This window comes from Pteronotus mesoamericanus, unplaced genomic scaffold (genome assembly GCF_021234165.1).
Source record: "Pteronotus mesoamericanus isolate MK-2021 breed Mesoamerican mustached bat unplaced genomic scaffold, CSHL_Meso_final scaffold_85, whole genome shotgun sequence".
NCBI classification, from domain to species: Eukaryota; Metazoa; Chordata; class Mammalia; order Chiroptera; family Mormoopidae; genus Pteronotus; species Pteronotus mesoamericanus.
Genome location: NW_026555329.1, coordinates 55,370,120 through 55,383,219, shown reverse-complemented (window position 1 = coordinate 55,383,219; position 13,100 = coordinate 55,370,120).

Genomic DNA, 13,100 nt, shown 5'->3' with positions numbered 1-13,100 from the left:
TTGATTGGGCCTGAGTGAACACTGGAAATACTAAAGACCCTTTTGGAAACAGTTAAAAATTTCCCTCTGCACAGAGACATGGGTAGAAAATGCACATATGAACAGACCCTCATTCAGGCAAATAATTTTCAGGGAGTTTATGGATTCCCAAAGCCTTGGGTCAAAAACCCCTGATACCAAAGAAGCTGACCATCAAAGAGGTGAGTTGCTGCGAATTATTTCTAGTCAGGGAGCCCCACTGTGAGAAGCCAAGAAGTGACTCAAATCAATTACTCTGTTGTGTAAGGTGAACAAAAGTAAGACATAATCCCTCTCTCTGCTTTGATTGTTAGGTAAGAGGATTGACATTGATCATCTCAGCCCTGAAGCCCTGGGACCAGAAAGAATTATGAAGCTGATGAGGAAATTCCCCATCCTACCCCAAGTTCTCACATTTTTTGACAATAAAATTGTGTCACTGAATGTAATACGGACAGTACTCCTTCTTGTGATTTTGAAAAGCCCAACTGATAAAACTGCCAAGATGTGAGATAGGATGTCCCTCTGGGGTTATTCAATTGCCTGGTGGAATGCTGGCTTTTCTCTTCCCTGTAGCTTTACAACAAAGATGCCATCACCCACATGCCAGCTCATCCTGGATACTAATTTTCTTTATTGCAGACACCTCTTGTTTGCCTCTTATTGTTGATATGGAAGTAGGTAGTTTCTGGGTAGTTGAACTCTGAAATGAGTAATCTGGAAACTTGGAAAACAAGTGCTAACAAAGTTTGCTCAATTAAATTCTGTGAGGGTAGGAAATTGCATCTCAATTAGAACTTGGACAGACTCCTAGAATTTTCTAGTTGTCCTTTGGGGCAGTGCGTTTTAAAAGAATATTAGTCACTAAAGTCACACAGGTCACAGGAAATCGAAATACCATGAGATCCATAAAGATGAGGTCTAAAGAGAATTAAGGACAAGCACCACTGTCAACGCCCAGCACACACACACTGGTGTTCCTGTGCACTGGTATACAACACCTCAAATCCGTGGTGAAAGCTCATACCCTGATATGTAAGAATATGATGAAATAAGCGCTGCTTATTATTTGGAAAGGAAAAATAAAGAGGCTTGAAGGCCAGAGTCTAAAAGAAAATGCATAATTATTTTTCTAGGATGAATCTTTAAGATGAGGGATTAGAAATGATTCTGTAATTTCTCCTTTCTGGAATTGATAGTTTTGAGGAAATTTTTAAGTAAGCATTAGGGAAGGCCAAGCAGTTTTCTCAACTAGATTATGGAGAAAGTATTTTCTGTCTTTAAAAAAAAATGTTCTCTGAAAAGTGATATTAGATAATATGTACGTGCTTAGGCACAAAACTCTGAACTACTTGGAGCTGTTTGTTCATGAGTAACTATAACAGCAGAAGTAATAGCAAAAAAAAGCTCAGAGCTTTAAGCCAGGCCATCACCTGAAATCTTACACCCTATAACTCCATATATCTCTTAATATCCTGTAATCTGCTGCCATCTCTCAGATCTCCCAAATTCCTTCAGATCTTCCCATTATGTCCTCTGGAATCATGAACCTCTTAGCAGAATCTCCTGCATCTACAAACACTTGGCCAGTTGTTTTCATCACCACATTTTTCTAATGAAAACATGGCTCCCTCTGAGCTCACTCTTCTTCCTGGGGCTGTCTTAAGGGGCCTACTTTCTTTCCCATATATCTTGTACTACTAGACTTAGAGGTGGAGGAAGATAGTTTCCTTGAGTCTCATTGTCCCATTCACATGTTGTACCTCTCTTTGTCACTAATGCCCTTTTTTGAAATTCTGACATGAGACTCTGCTACCCGCCTACATTAGACCTTATTCTTCCAGTCGTGTATATTCTTTGGGGTTACTCTCCCACATTTATTGAAGATTTTATCTTCATATTCACTATTACCTTCATTTGGTATCATTTTTGGTGATTTTAATATCAATTTAAATAATTCCTCTGATATCCTGATCTCTGAATTTACCTACCTCTTTTCCTCCACTTTACCTCAGCTACCCACTGCCATGCAGCACCTTGGCTTTGTCATTACCAATACCTGCATCCTATCACAATCTCAATATCAATTTTTCTATTGTCTGATCATCTCCTTACAACATCAAAAACATTATGACCCCAAAACATTCACAGTCCATTAAACCACCTACCTTTTCAATATTCCTCACTCATTCTATGTCCTAATTTCTCTCATAACCTAGTTTATATTATCTGGTGCATAATTATAGTCATTCCTTAGTATCCCTCATCAAATCCTTAACCCCTCTCTCTTCTGTAGTATCTGTTTGGAATAACCCCACACTTAGTTAAATCCAGTTATCCATCAAATGCAATACCTATATGACTATACCTGTGTAGATGAAGATGGCTAAAAATCATACAACCATCCTTACTAGTTTCTCTTCAAATCCAAGAACTCCAATACACATGGATCCTTTCCTGATACCTGGCTATATTTTTAAGTTTTCTCTGTCTGTTCATCCTCATGTGTGCCAAACAGGACAAGGATGCTAGAAGAAATTACTTTCTTTAGCTATCTGGGTATGTAGGCAGTGATCAATGGCAACCAGATCTCTTAGGCCAGTTGCCTCCTGCCCCAATAAATTTGTCCAGTGCTCCAAATGCCTTCCTAATTACCTAAGTGTGCCACTGAAATATTTTTTTTAAATGTGTGACATCACTTCAAAAATTTGGGGAAACTACCTTAGAATAAAATTCACCCTTCCTTTTCCTTAAATCCACAATATATCTTTGACATCCTTGTGCTCAACTTATGACTTTCTTCCTATTTAATCAATGAAAGTTGAGTCAATTAAGATAAAGAAGCTTTCATAATTTCCCATGCCCACATTTATCAACCTACTTTCTCTCTTATTCTATGAATAATGCCCACCCTCCTCACTAACAGTGATCCCTTTTCTTGTGCCCTAGATAGATACCTTCACTCTCACTTTCTCCAGGTATTTGGGACAACTCTCAACTCTCCCTCAGCTCCACCAACTCCCTCTCTCCTTAGGCAATTATCTCCATATTCAATACACAAATAAGATGTTATTTCTCTCATCTCAAAAATAAACAAAAATTGCCTTCACTTTCCCATCCACTTACTACCCATTTATATACTTTATTTCAAGCAAAATGCATAAAAGTCTGTACTCTCTGTCTGTAATTTCTCTCTTCCTAATATCTTGAATTCCACTAAAATGCTCTTATAGAAGTCACCAATGACACTTTTAATGCTAAATCCAGTGGTCAATTCTTATTCTTCATCTTAACTGACCTACAATATTTGACTAAGTGGAAATGTGTTTCTTACTGAAACTCATTCTGGACTTAATTTGAACACCATTCTCTCTGAATTTCCCTCCTCTATATCATCTCAGTCTCCATCATTTTCTCATGGTCTCTGAAGTTAGACGATGTCAGAGTTAGACAGTGTCAGGCCCTCAGGCCCTCTTTTCCATATTCATTCAGACCCTAGATCATCTCTCTAATCTGAAAGTATCTTTAAATTTTAAAGTGCCTATCAATCACCTGGGGATCATGATAAAATACCAACATTGATTCAATAGTTCTGAGGTAGATTATGAGGTTCCTAATAACCTCTAAGATGATATTAAGTGCTGTCAATAGCAGGATCTAGTTCACTCTCATGGCACAAATTCAGTTGATGGACTGAATTTTATACTGTATTTCTGTCTCTACTCTGAACCTTTCTCCTGAACTGCTCCATATATTCAAACAGTTCACTTGACATTCCACTTGGATGTCTCAAACTTAACATGTCTAAGGAACCATGAACATGTCCTCAATCTTGCCTCCCCACCGCAACGAGCTTATCTTTCAGTCTTCCCAATTTCAGTGAATAACTTCAAGCTTAAAACTTCTCAGACGAAAAACTTCAGCATCCTCCTTGAGCTTTATCCTTATTTCCTCCTCTATGGCCAATGCATCATCAAGTTCTGTTGCTGCTATCTTCAAGACACACGAATAGTCCAACCATGAATCAGCTACACTATTTTTGCCACCTTGGTCCAAGTTATCGTGGTCTCTCACTAGTTCTATTGCAGGGCTCCTAACTGGAACCCCTGCTTTTATACTCTTCAGCAGCAAGATTACCTTGAAAGAATATAATTCCAATTATTTCACTTCTTACTCAAAACTCTCCAACAGTTTCCTGATTTAGAGAAAAGCTAGTGTTCTTATAGAAGCCCATATCATCTGCCCATTTCCTGCCTCACCTCAATTTATCCCTATGATTCTATTTCCCTCTTTAGTCTGGACACAGAACCTCCTCACTGTTCCTCCAACACACCAAGCATGACTCTGCCTTTGCTTTTGCTCTTGCATTTTCTTCAAATACTTCACAAGATACCCACATGACTTACATCCTTAGTTCATTCAGGTCTGCTCAGTTGGCACTTTACTAAGGAAAATTTCTCTGATTTTGCTATGTAAAATAATCCCTCTAAATCTCTGTTTTATTTTTCTCCTTAATTACCCTTTGTCATTTAACATAGTATTAACCATTTCTGTCCCCACCACTAGATGATAAGCCCCATGAGACTGAGGACTTTGCCTTTTCTGTACCCTGCTGTATCCATAGCACCTAGGACACATAGATGCACTCAACAATGTGTTGAACTTTTGGTTAAGGATTCTCACTTGATGCTACCATCATTTTTTAAATCAGTTCCTCTAAGGTAGCCTCAGGTGCCAGGCACCACTTACCATTCCTGCCCTCAGTTAATAAGCTTCAGTATTCCCGGTCAAAGCACTCCTGAGCTCCGCTGGTTTTCTGAGCACCACAGCTCTTTCAGCCCACCTTGGAGGCCCAAACTACAAGGTCAGTGGTTCTCTGTGGGATGCACATTAGAACCACCTAAGGAGCCATTTAGGTTATCAATAATCTAATCTCATTCTCTGAAGAGTCTTCTTTAACTGTTTTGGGATGAGGCCTTGTGTCCATCTGTGTTTTCTCAAGTTCTCCAGATTTTCCTAATGTTCACCCAGGTTTCACAGCCACTGCTCTGCTGCTCCAACAAAATACCACCAACTAGGTGGCTTAAACAACAAAAATTTATTTCTCATGTTCCTGAAGTCTTGGAAGCCTAAGATCAAGGTGCCAATAGATCTGTCGTCTGGGAAAAAGTTGGCTTCCTGGTTTATAAGGAGCAGTCTTCTCAGTAAAACTTCATAAAAAAATGTGCCAGAGAGCACTCTGGGATCTTTTTTACAAGGGCACTAAATCCACTTATGAGAGCTCCACTCTTATGACCTAATCACCTCCCGAAGGCTCCACCTCCTAATACCATCACATTAAGATTAGGATTTAATATATAAATTTGGGGGAAACACATATTCAGTCTATGGTTAACAATCACTTTGACCTCAGAAGAATAGTCTGGTCAGTGAGTGTTTTAAACTTTAATGTGAATAAGAACTGCCTGGAGGCTTTGTTAAAATGGTTTCCGGGACAGACCCCCAGTGAATTTAATTCAGTAGGTTGGGGGAAGGGAAACATGACCTTCTATTTCTAACAAGCTTATAGGCAATGCATAATGCTGCAGGCCCTAGTGATCTAGTTCTTTCAGGTTGACAAATGTCTCTAGCAGCAGAGGTTGTTTCATTCTCTCTCTTCTCAGAATAAGTCCCTTCTCCGACAGTGAGAACAGAGCTAATTTTTCTTTCTTTGGAAGGCTTGACTCTGAATTCTGCACTGATTTAGTATATATATAAAGTATTTATACAAGTATTTATCTAATGCCTACTATGTACAAAGCACCATGCTGGCACTGGAGAATCCAACAGTGTGTTCTTGTCATAGCAAAGTTAACCACCTGTTTCAAAGTGTTTTTCTTAATTTTTTCCAAGGATCAACAACCAGTGTATGGGATTATTCCAGAGTTCTCCAGATATGAATATAGATTAGGCCTCGGAAGCTGGACATGCCTTCATAGAACCTTACAGCAACTGAACAGTTTCTCCATGAGCTTCCCTTTTAAGAGACAAAATGTAGGTATTGTCTCCCATAAGCACATACTAAAGGATAGCAGGTAGAAACAATTGTTGATATCCAAATGTTTTCTAGCCAATGGTGAAGATTTCTTGTGCCCTCTCCTTGTGTAATATATGTTTTAGGCCAACTTCCCAAGACACAAGGTAAGTGGCACAAGGAAATGTAGGGTTGCATGGCCAAAAAAAACCCAAAACCCGATAAACATTACATGTGTAATTTGAAGAGTCAAAAATGCACCTTTGCGTCTTAAAGGCTCTGAGAAGTTCTGTAGTCGTCTGTGACATCCTATTAAATGTATTGAAAACTACTGATATACCTTTAGAGACTTTGGGCTGCATTAGGCAGAATCATTAGCAAATGCTGTGAGTAATCAGCAGCAGAGCCACAAGCCAGAATCTGGGTAGTGCATCAACTTTATCCTGTGGTAATCATTGTTTTCCTCAGGAAATTTTCTGCAGTTTGAGACTCCATGCGTGGGTAGAGCAGGTTGGTAAGCTCTCTAGAGAGGAAATCATAACAAGGAGTGCTGCTCTGACTCTCAGAGGTAAATTGGAAGATGACTTCCCTCTGATTAGAAATGAGTCTAAACTTTCCAATGGCTAAAATCCAGGCACGAGATGTGATTTCTGGAAAGACCTGCAACTTCTCTGAGCCTCATGGTTATCAGAACTTCCTTCACAGAAATTGTATGAGGAACAAAATGAGAATTATATATAAAAAGCACCTGGCCCATAGTCAAAGAGTCTCTCAGGAGGTGAGTCACTTTGAAGGTGAAAAAACAGAAAAACTGAGACCACAGGAATTAGTGTTAAACTGGAGGACAACTTCCAGAACAGCAAAGTGAGGCACCCTGTGGACCTGCTCCTCAGTGAAAGAACTATTACTGGTAAAAATTACATACAACCACGTAAACTCTCTGGATATTGTCCTCACGGCATATGGCAAAGAAGAAACATTCATTCAAAAAAAATACAGTTAATCTTAGCAAGAACAGCAAAACCCCTTTAGCCTTTAAAAAGGCTATAAATCACTTTAGCCACAACCAATTCCCTTTTTTCTCCCCTAGCTCTGTGTGACAGCAGCTCTAAGGGAGTAGGGGCCTAGAATGTGGGGTTCCCTATTCTCCCAGTTCACAGTCTAAGAGTACAATATCTCCCTGGGGGTGCAGGCCAACAGCACTTCTCATTCCCACACTGAGTTGCAGAGTCTAAATTCCAGGTGACTGCAATGGACAGCTAAGGGACTCTGTCCTCCACGCAGTCCCCATTATAGAGCAGAGACTCATCCCAGGTGTGGCAGACCAAGAATATTGGGGCCCTGATTGTCTTATCCCAGCACATTCATAGAGTAAAATTTCTGTGCCAGGAAAGGCACTCTTAAAAGCCCAGAGTCTATTACCCATGCTGAACACCTTACTATAACAGTTGGGAGTTGCTCCAAGACAAGTGGGAAGTCGTTCTTACCCCCAGCACCAGAGCAGCAGCTCAGAGATTTTGCCCCTGGTAGATAGGCATACGTTAAGGACAGAGAGCTCTCCCCAAAGGAGCATTGTAGGGGAGATCAAGCCTGAAGGTGCTCTCAGGAACAATGAGATTTAGCTGGTAAGCAATTGAGATTAGGCTGTAGATAGCTCCTTTAGAAACACAAGATAAACCATTAGGCTGGCTAGTTTACCAGGAAGAACTAGGAGAAAAGACAGCTAAAAATAAAACAAAATAAGTAAATCTTAATATGTCTCCAATTGATAGTGTAATCACCCAGAGAGGAATTATTACAAATGATTTTGAAGCGCACTAATTTGCCCACATCTCTCTGGTGGAATAGACCCTAAAAATAAAAAGAGCTCTAAGGAAAATAAAGAAAATAAATGAAATATTTTTAGTAATCATTGTGTTATGAAAATGGAATGAGATATAACAAATAAACAATAATGAGGCATTCTCATTTGTATCATTGTTGGTATTTTTGAGAACTGGGATTCCTAGTATGTGAGAAAAGAAGTACAGATGTAAAATAGAAGAGAGTAAGCAAAAGCCCTGTAGTCCTGAATTTAAATTGTAAGTAATAGTATGAACTTCTGACATATTTCCATTATAGCAGATATAGAAATAGATAAAGATATAAACATAGACATAGAAATAGACCTATATAGAGATTTATTTCTTTGTTCAATCCAAATCCATTATATATTTTATCTATTTCTTTGCTTAATCTACTGGAAAGACCAATCCAATGACCAACTCAACAACAATGAGTAACTTTAGTGACCAAATTTGGGTCTTCAAATACCATTTCCCACTGAAAGTAACCAGGGCTCCTTGAAGAAGTGGTTAATTTCATGTCTGCAAGTAGGATTAGCATATATGAAAGTAAGCTCAGAATATCTTGTCATACCAAAATGCAAGGAAACCATCAAAATCTATTAGGGTGTTTTAAAAGGGCTCAGAGCCAACTAGAGAAGGACTTTGGATTTAACTGCCAGATTATAGGAAATATGGAGGACAGAAACTATTAAAAATACCATGGAGATGAAATCACAAAATCCAGACTATGGGGAACTGCAAAGGATAAACAACACAGTTTCTTCAATTATTAAATTTTATGGGGAAAAAAGTGGAGGTAGAATCTATAAAGGAACTTAACATTTATATATACACCAATCACAATATGTGGACATTAACTGAATATAGATTCAAGCAAACTACAGTAAGTCCTTGTTTTGTACCATTCAGATATGAGCCAATGTGTTACCATGGTTTCGCTAAACAATACCAGTCCCTGAGCAACATAGTTCAAATTCAGTTACCACAGTATACTAATTGTGAATAATGGCATGAAGTACCAACATTGCTACTAGCTCTTTTGTCAACAAATCAATCTAGAAATAATGGATTTGCATCATGATCAGTGACCAATTATGTCACTTCTTTCAAAGTGTGTTGGCAACCAGTCACTGTGCAACTGTTATACAACACACTTGCAAGCAACAAAGTGTGGGGAGTACATAGTTTTGTTGCCTCTCAGTGATAAACCCACATGACATTTTACAAAAATAGAGAATCAAAAGAGGGAACTATAGCCAACAAAGATGAACATGCCCCAAAAGTGGCAAAGCTGGAAGTGAAATTCAAATTGAAGGTAAAAGGAGTTAGAGAAGAAAGAGCTGACAGTGGGAATGTTTCCACCGTGGCCATCCAAGAGGCTAGACATGCTACCAGAGGAACCTGAGTGAACACCAACTTGGCAACATAAATGAGGAAAGTGGTTGTGATGAAAAGACAAAGATGTTTCAGAGGAAGTGACATCAGCTAAAATTTTTTCATTAAAACTCTTCTCCAAGAGTTTTTCACAACATTGAAGTCTCAAAGGATAAAATGTTGGAAGTGATGACAACTTGTCAAGACATAGAAGAGATGCTCTCTTCAGATTGTAAATTATAGAACCAAAAGACAAGAATTGTTCAAACTATTCATAAGTATTTTACAAAGAAATAAAACACTTTATTTTTCAATGTTCCTAATGTTTTAAGTTAGTGTACTATATAGTTTTACTAGCATTTTTATTTTCTTATATATTTATAACCAACAGTGTTTTTAATTTTTAATATCTCCAAAGGTCATGGAATAATCATACTTTTCCCATTAACTATTTAAATTATTTTTGCCTTTGCATGGTCATTTTTATAGTCCCAAACTACTGTGCAAAGTGAGTACTACTTGAATTTCAAATAAAGAAAAAAAAGAGACAATGACATTTGTACATGGAGTAGATATTTGAGGATATTAAGGAATTCTATTTTTTTTTGCTGGTGGCAACAGAAATGTGGAGATTATATACACACACACATATTTTTAAGATGAGAAAGTCCTTGTCTTCTGGAGATGCAAACAGCTACATTTATGTGTCTGGGATTTGCTTAAAATAGTGTGCTAGGGAAGTAAAGAAAGTATAGATGAAATAAGACAGGCCATGAGTTGATAAGTATTGAATCTCAGTGACAAGGATGTGTAGTTTATTATACTATATGTTCACTTTAGTATAGTTTAAACACTTTAATTGACCAGAAGATGTAAAATAATGTAATAGTCATACAATGTTTCATCGCAATGTTTAATTTTACACCTGTGGCTTCCTTGCCCCAGAATAGCTTGGCAACATTGCTAGGTTCATTGCTTGAATGCCTGGTGTGGGTTCCCAGGTGAGGAAAACGCTGTCTGTGCAAGGGCACTTTGGTTCCTGCTCTGCCTGGAGTATCTGACCTAAATGGGAGATGAGGAAACAAACATAAAAATTTCTTCCTAACAATAAAATTGCCTATGATCACAAATTTGTTCCACAACTTTTCCTTTAGAATATTAATAAGCCTCTGCTATCTGCTACCCCGAAAAAGGGCACAGGGAAGACAGATGGTTGATTGGCAAATAGTCTGGTTTTTATTAAAGAACTCTCACAAAAAATGATGACCAAGCAACCAGCTGTGGCCAAATATATTGGTATTTTTTAACATTTAATTTATTTTTCAGCTTTTTTGAGATATAATTTATATACACTACTGTGTTTGTTTAAGCTGAACAATATGTTGGTTTAACACACTTATATCTTGCAAAATGATTCCCACTATAGCATTAGCTAACACCTCCATCACATCACATAATTACCATTGCTTTTTTGTGTGTGTGGTAAGCATATAATATTCACTTTCTTAGTGACTTTCAAGTTCATAACACATCATTAACTATAATCACTACACTGTACATTATTAAATCCCCAAAACTTATTCACCTTACAACTAGAAGTCTGCCCTTTGACTAACATCTCATTTCCCCAAACCGAAGCCTCCATTAACCACCATTCCACTTTCTGTATTGATCTTTTTCTTTTTAATAAAACAGAGAAATCTTACTTCTTTATAGTAAAAATTTTGGTAAATTACAACATTAATTTCATGTGTTAATTACAATGAAGATGTATTTTTTAACCCTTTGTGCCAATATTGGTAAATCAAAATACAATTCAATTTTAGTTCCACTTGTCAGTACATCTGTCATTGTTGACATTTAAAGATCATTCCTTCCATTATTCTGTCAGTGTCAAATGTGAGAGGGAAAGAACATAGGTAACAAGGTGTTTATACCTCCAAACTATTTATGCCTACCTTCAATATCCACAATGGTCAAAAGAGAACATATGGTGGAAATTCATTTAAGTTGGAGTGTGAGTCTCAATGTTCTTTTGAGAAATCAGTTATCTTAACAATAAAACAAAATCTCCACAAGGGGGCGCTTCTGAAAGGTCCATCTGCATTTTCTGTGCATATTTTGTACTTTGGTGAATGGAAGATGTAAATTGTCTTAACTTTTTATCCAAATAACAATTTAGCATTATTGTTGCATTAATTCATTTGCTTCATGAAATTAAAGGCCAGCATTAGCATATTCACTCAAATGCACTATATCATTTTATAACTTGAAAAAATAAGTTATTGAAAAGCAAGTGAGTGTTCCTACTCTAAAGAATTAAGCAATAATCCTAAACTTCTGCCAAGAATTCTCTTCTCTCTGAGAAGGTGCATAGATACTGATTCCGCAGTTCCCGGTCAACTGACAGATAGTGACTAGGGTCTCTGGCTCTACATTCTGGAAGCACTTTATAATTCCCAAACAAATGATTTGAAGTTTTCATGCCCCAATGTATTTGTCTTGAATTTATAGGTTTTTCTCATTGCATCTTTTAATAGGGAATTGTGATTATCCACACCTGTTTTAACAGGTCAAACAGGTTTTTGTATTGAGCACTTTAAACCTCATTCTAAATTGTCTTCCACATAGTATTTGAGGTTCTTTCTTTAGCAAACTACTAAAATATTTACATTGGGAGTTTTATTAGCTTTTCACTCTAATGCGTAGCAATTTCCCAACCCTGGAAGGTCCCTGATTACTGGAAGGAAATGTACTTGCTTCAAGCTTTAGCATTTTTTCTCATAATGAGGAAGAACAAAGTGAAAGGTCTGAGAAATCAATGAAGACACTGTGTTGTGTGGGAGTGGACATAGACTGAAAAAAGTAACCTCCAAAACTAAAGACTTAGATTTAAAAAACAAACAGACAAAAATAGGAAGTCTGTGGGGGAAAAACAGTTTATTTTTAAATAGAAAAAGAAGAGGGAAAACTTGATATAAAGAAAAACCAAGTATTGGCATGAACAAAGTAGCCTGGGTGGCCAACACTGAATTTCCCTTCTTGTCTCAGTGCTTTTCCTCTTAAAGTGGTCTTTCAGAACTACAACTTCTTTTGTCACATTTAGCTGGGATTTGATTCCTTCCATCTTTGCAAAGTTCTTCTCCTTTATTTATTTATTATTCACGATGAACCTGAAAGATGGCCGGTTTCTGATCTGGCATGTAAGATGCTTAGAAGTCTACATTCCAACCAAACAATAAGTAAAAATTTGTGCTACCTGAAAAATCAATGACTCTTCTTAGATCTGTCAAAGAAGTAGGGCCCCAAGGCAAACTGGTGCCCCACGAATTGCAGAGACAGACAAGCAGATACAACTTGCCTGAGTGGAAGCCACTAAGCGGAAACCTCCTTAGGATCTAGTACTAGGGTAAGAAAATCTGAACATAACTGGTGTATTGCTAGAGTCTCAGTGTAGTCAAGCCTGAGAGAGGAAATGTCTAAGGCACCCCGTTGTCAGGGGAGGGAAACCCATGTTTTCATGAATTTTACCTTCAGAAGCTGTAACAGGTATTCACAGTAAAGATTAGTGAAAATTTCCTCAGGATTCCAGCAGGAGGAGGGGTACAATAATCATTTTGAAATATACCTCCGGATGCCAAGGATTACCCTTCGGAGAAACTACTTTACCAGAGCATAGTACACCTGGGGAAAGGGAAACACTCAACTCCAGCCACCTCCTGCCATCCTGTCCTACCTAAGCATGTGGGGAGAAGCTGAGAGGCCCTGGTCAATTCACAGTCCAGGGGCACAGGTTCTCCAAAAGACTGAACCCGAACATAGAACTCCCCTATCTCACACAGAAGGAA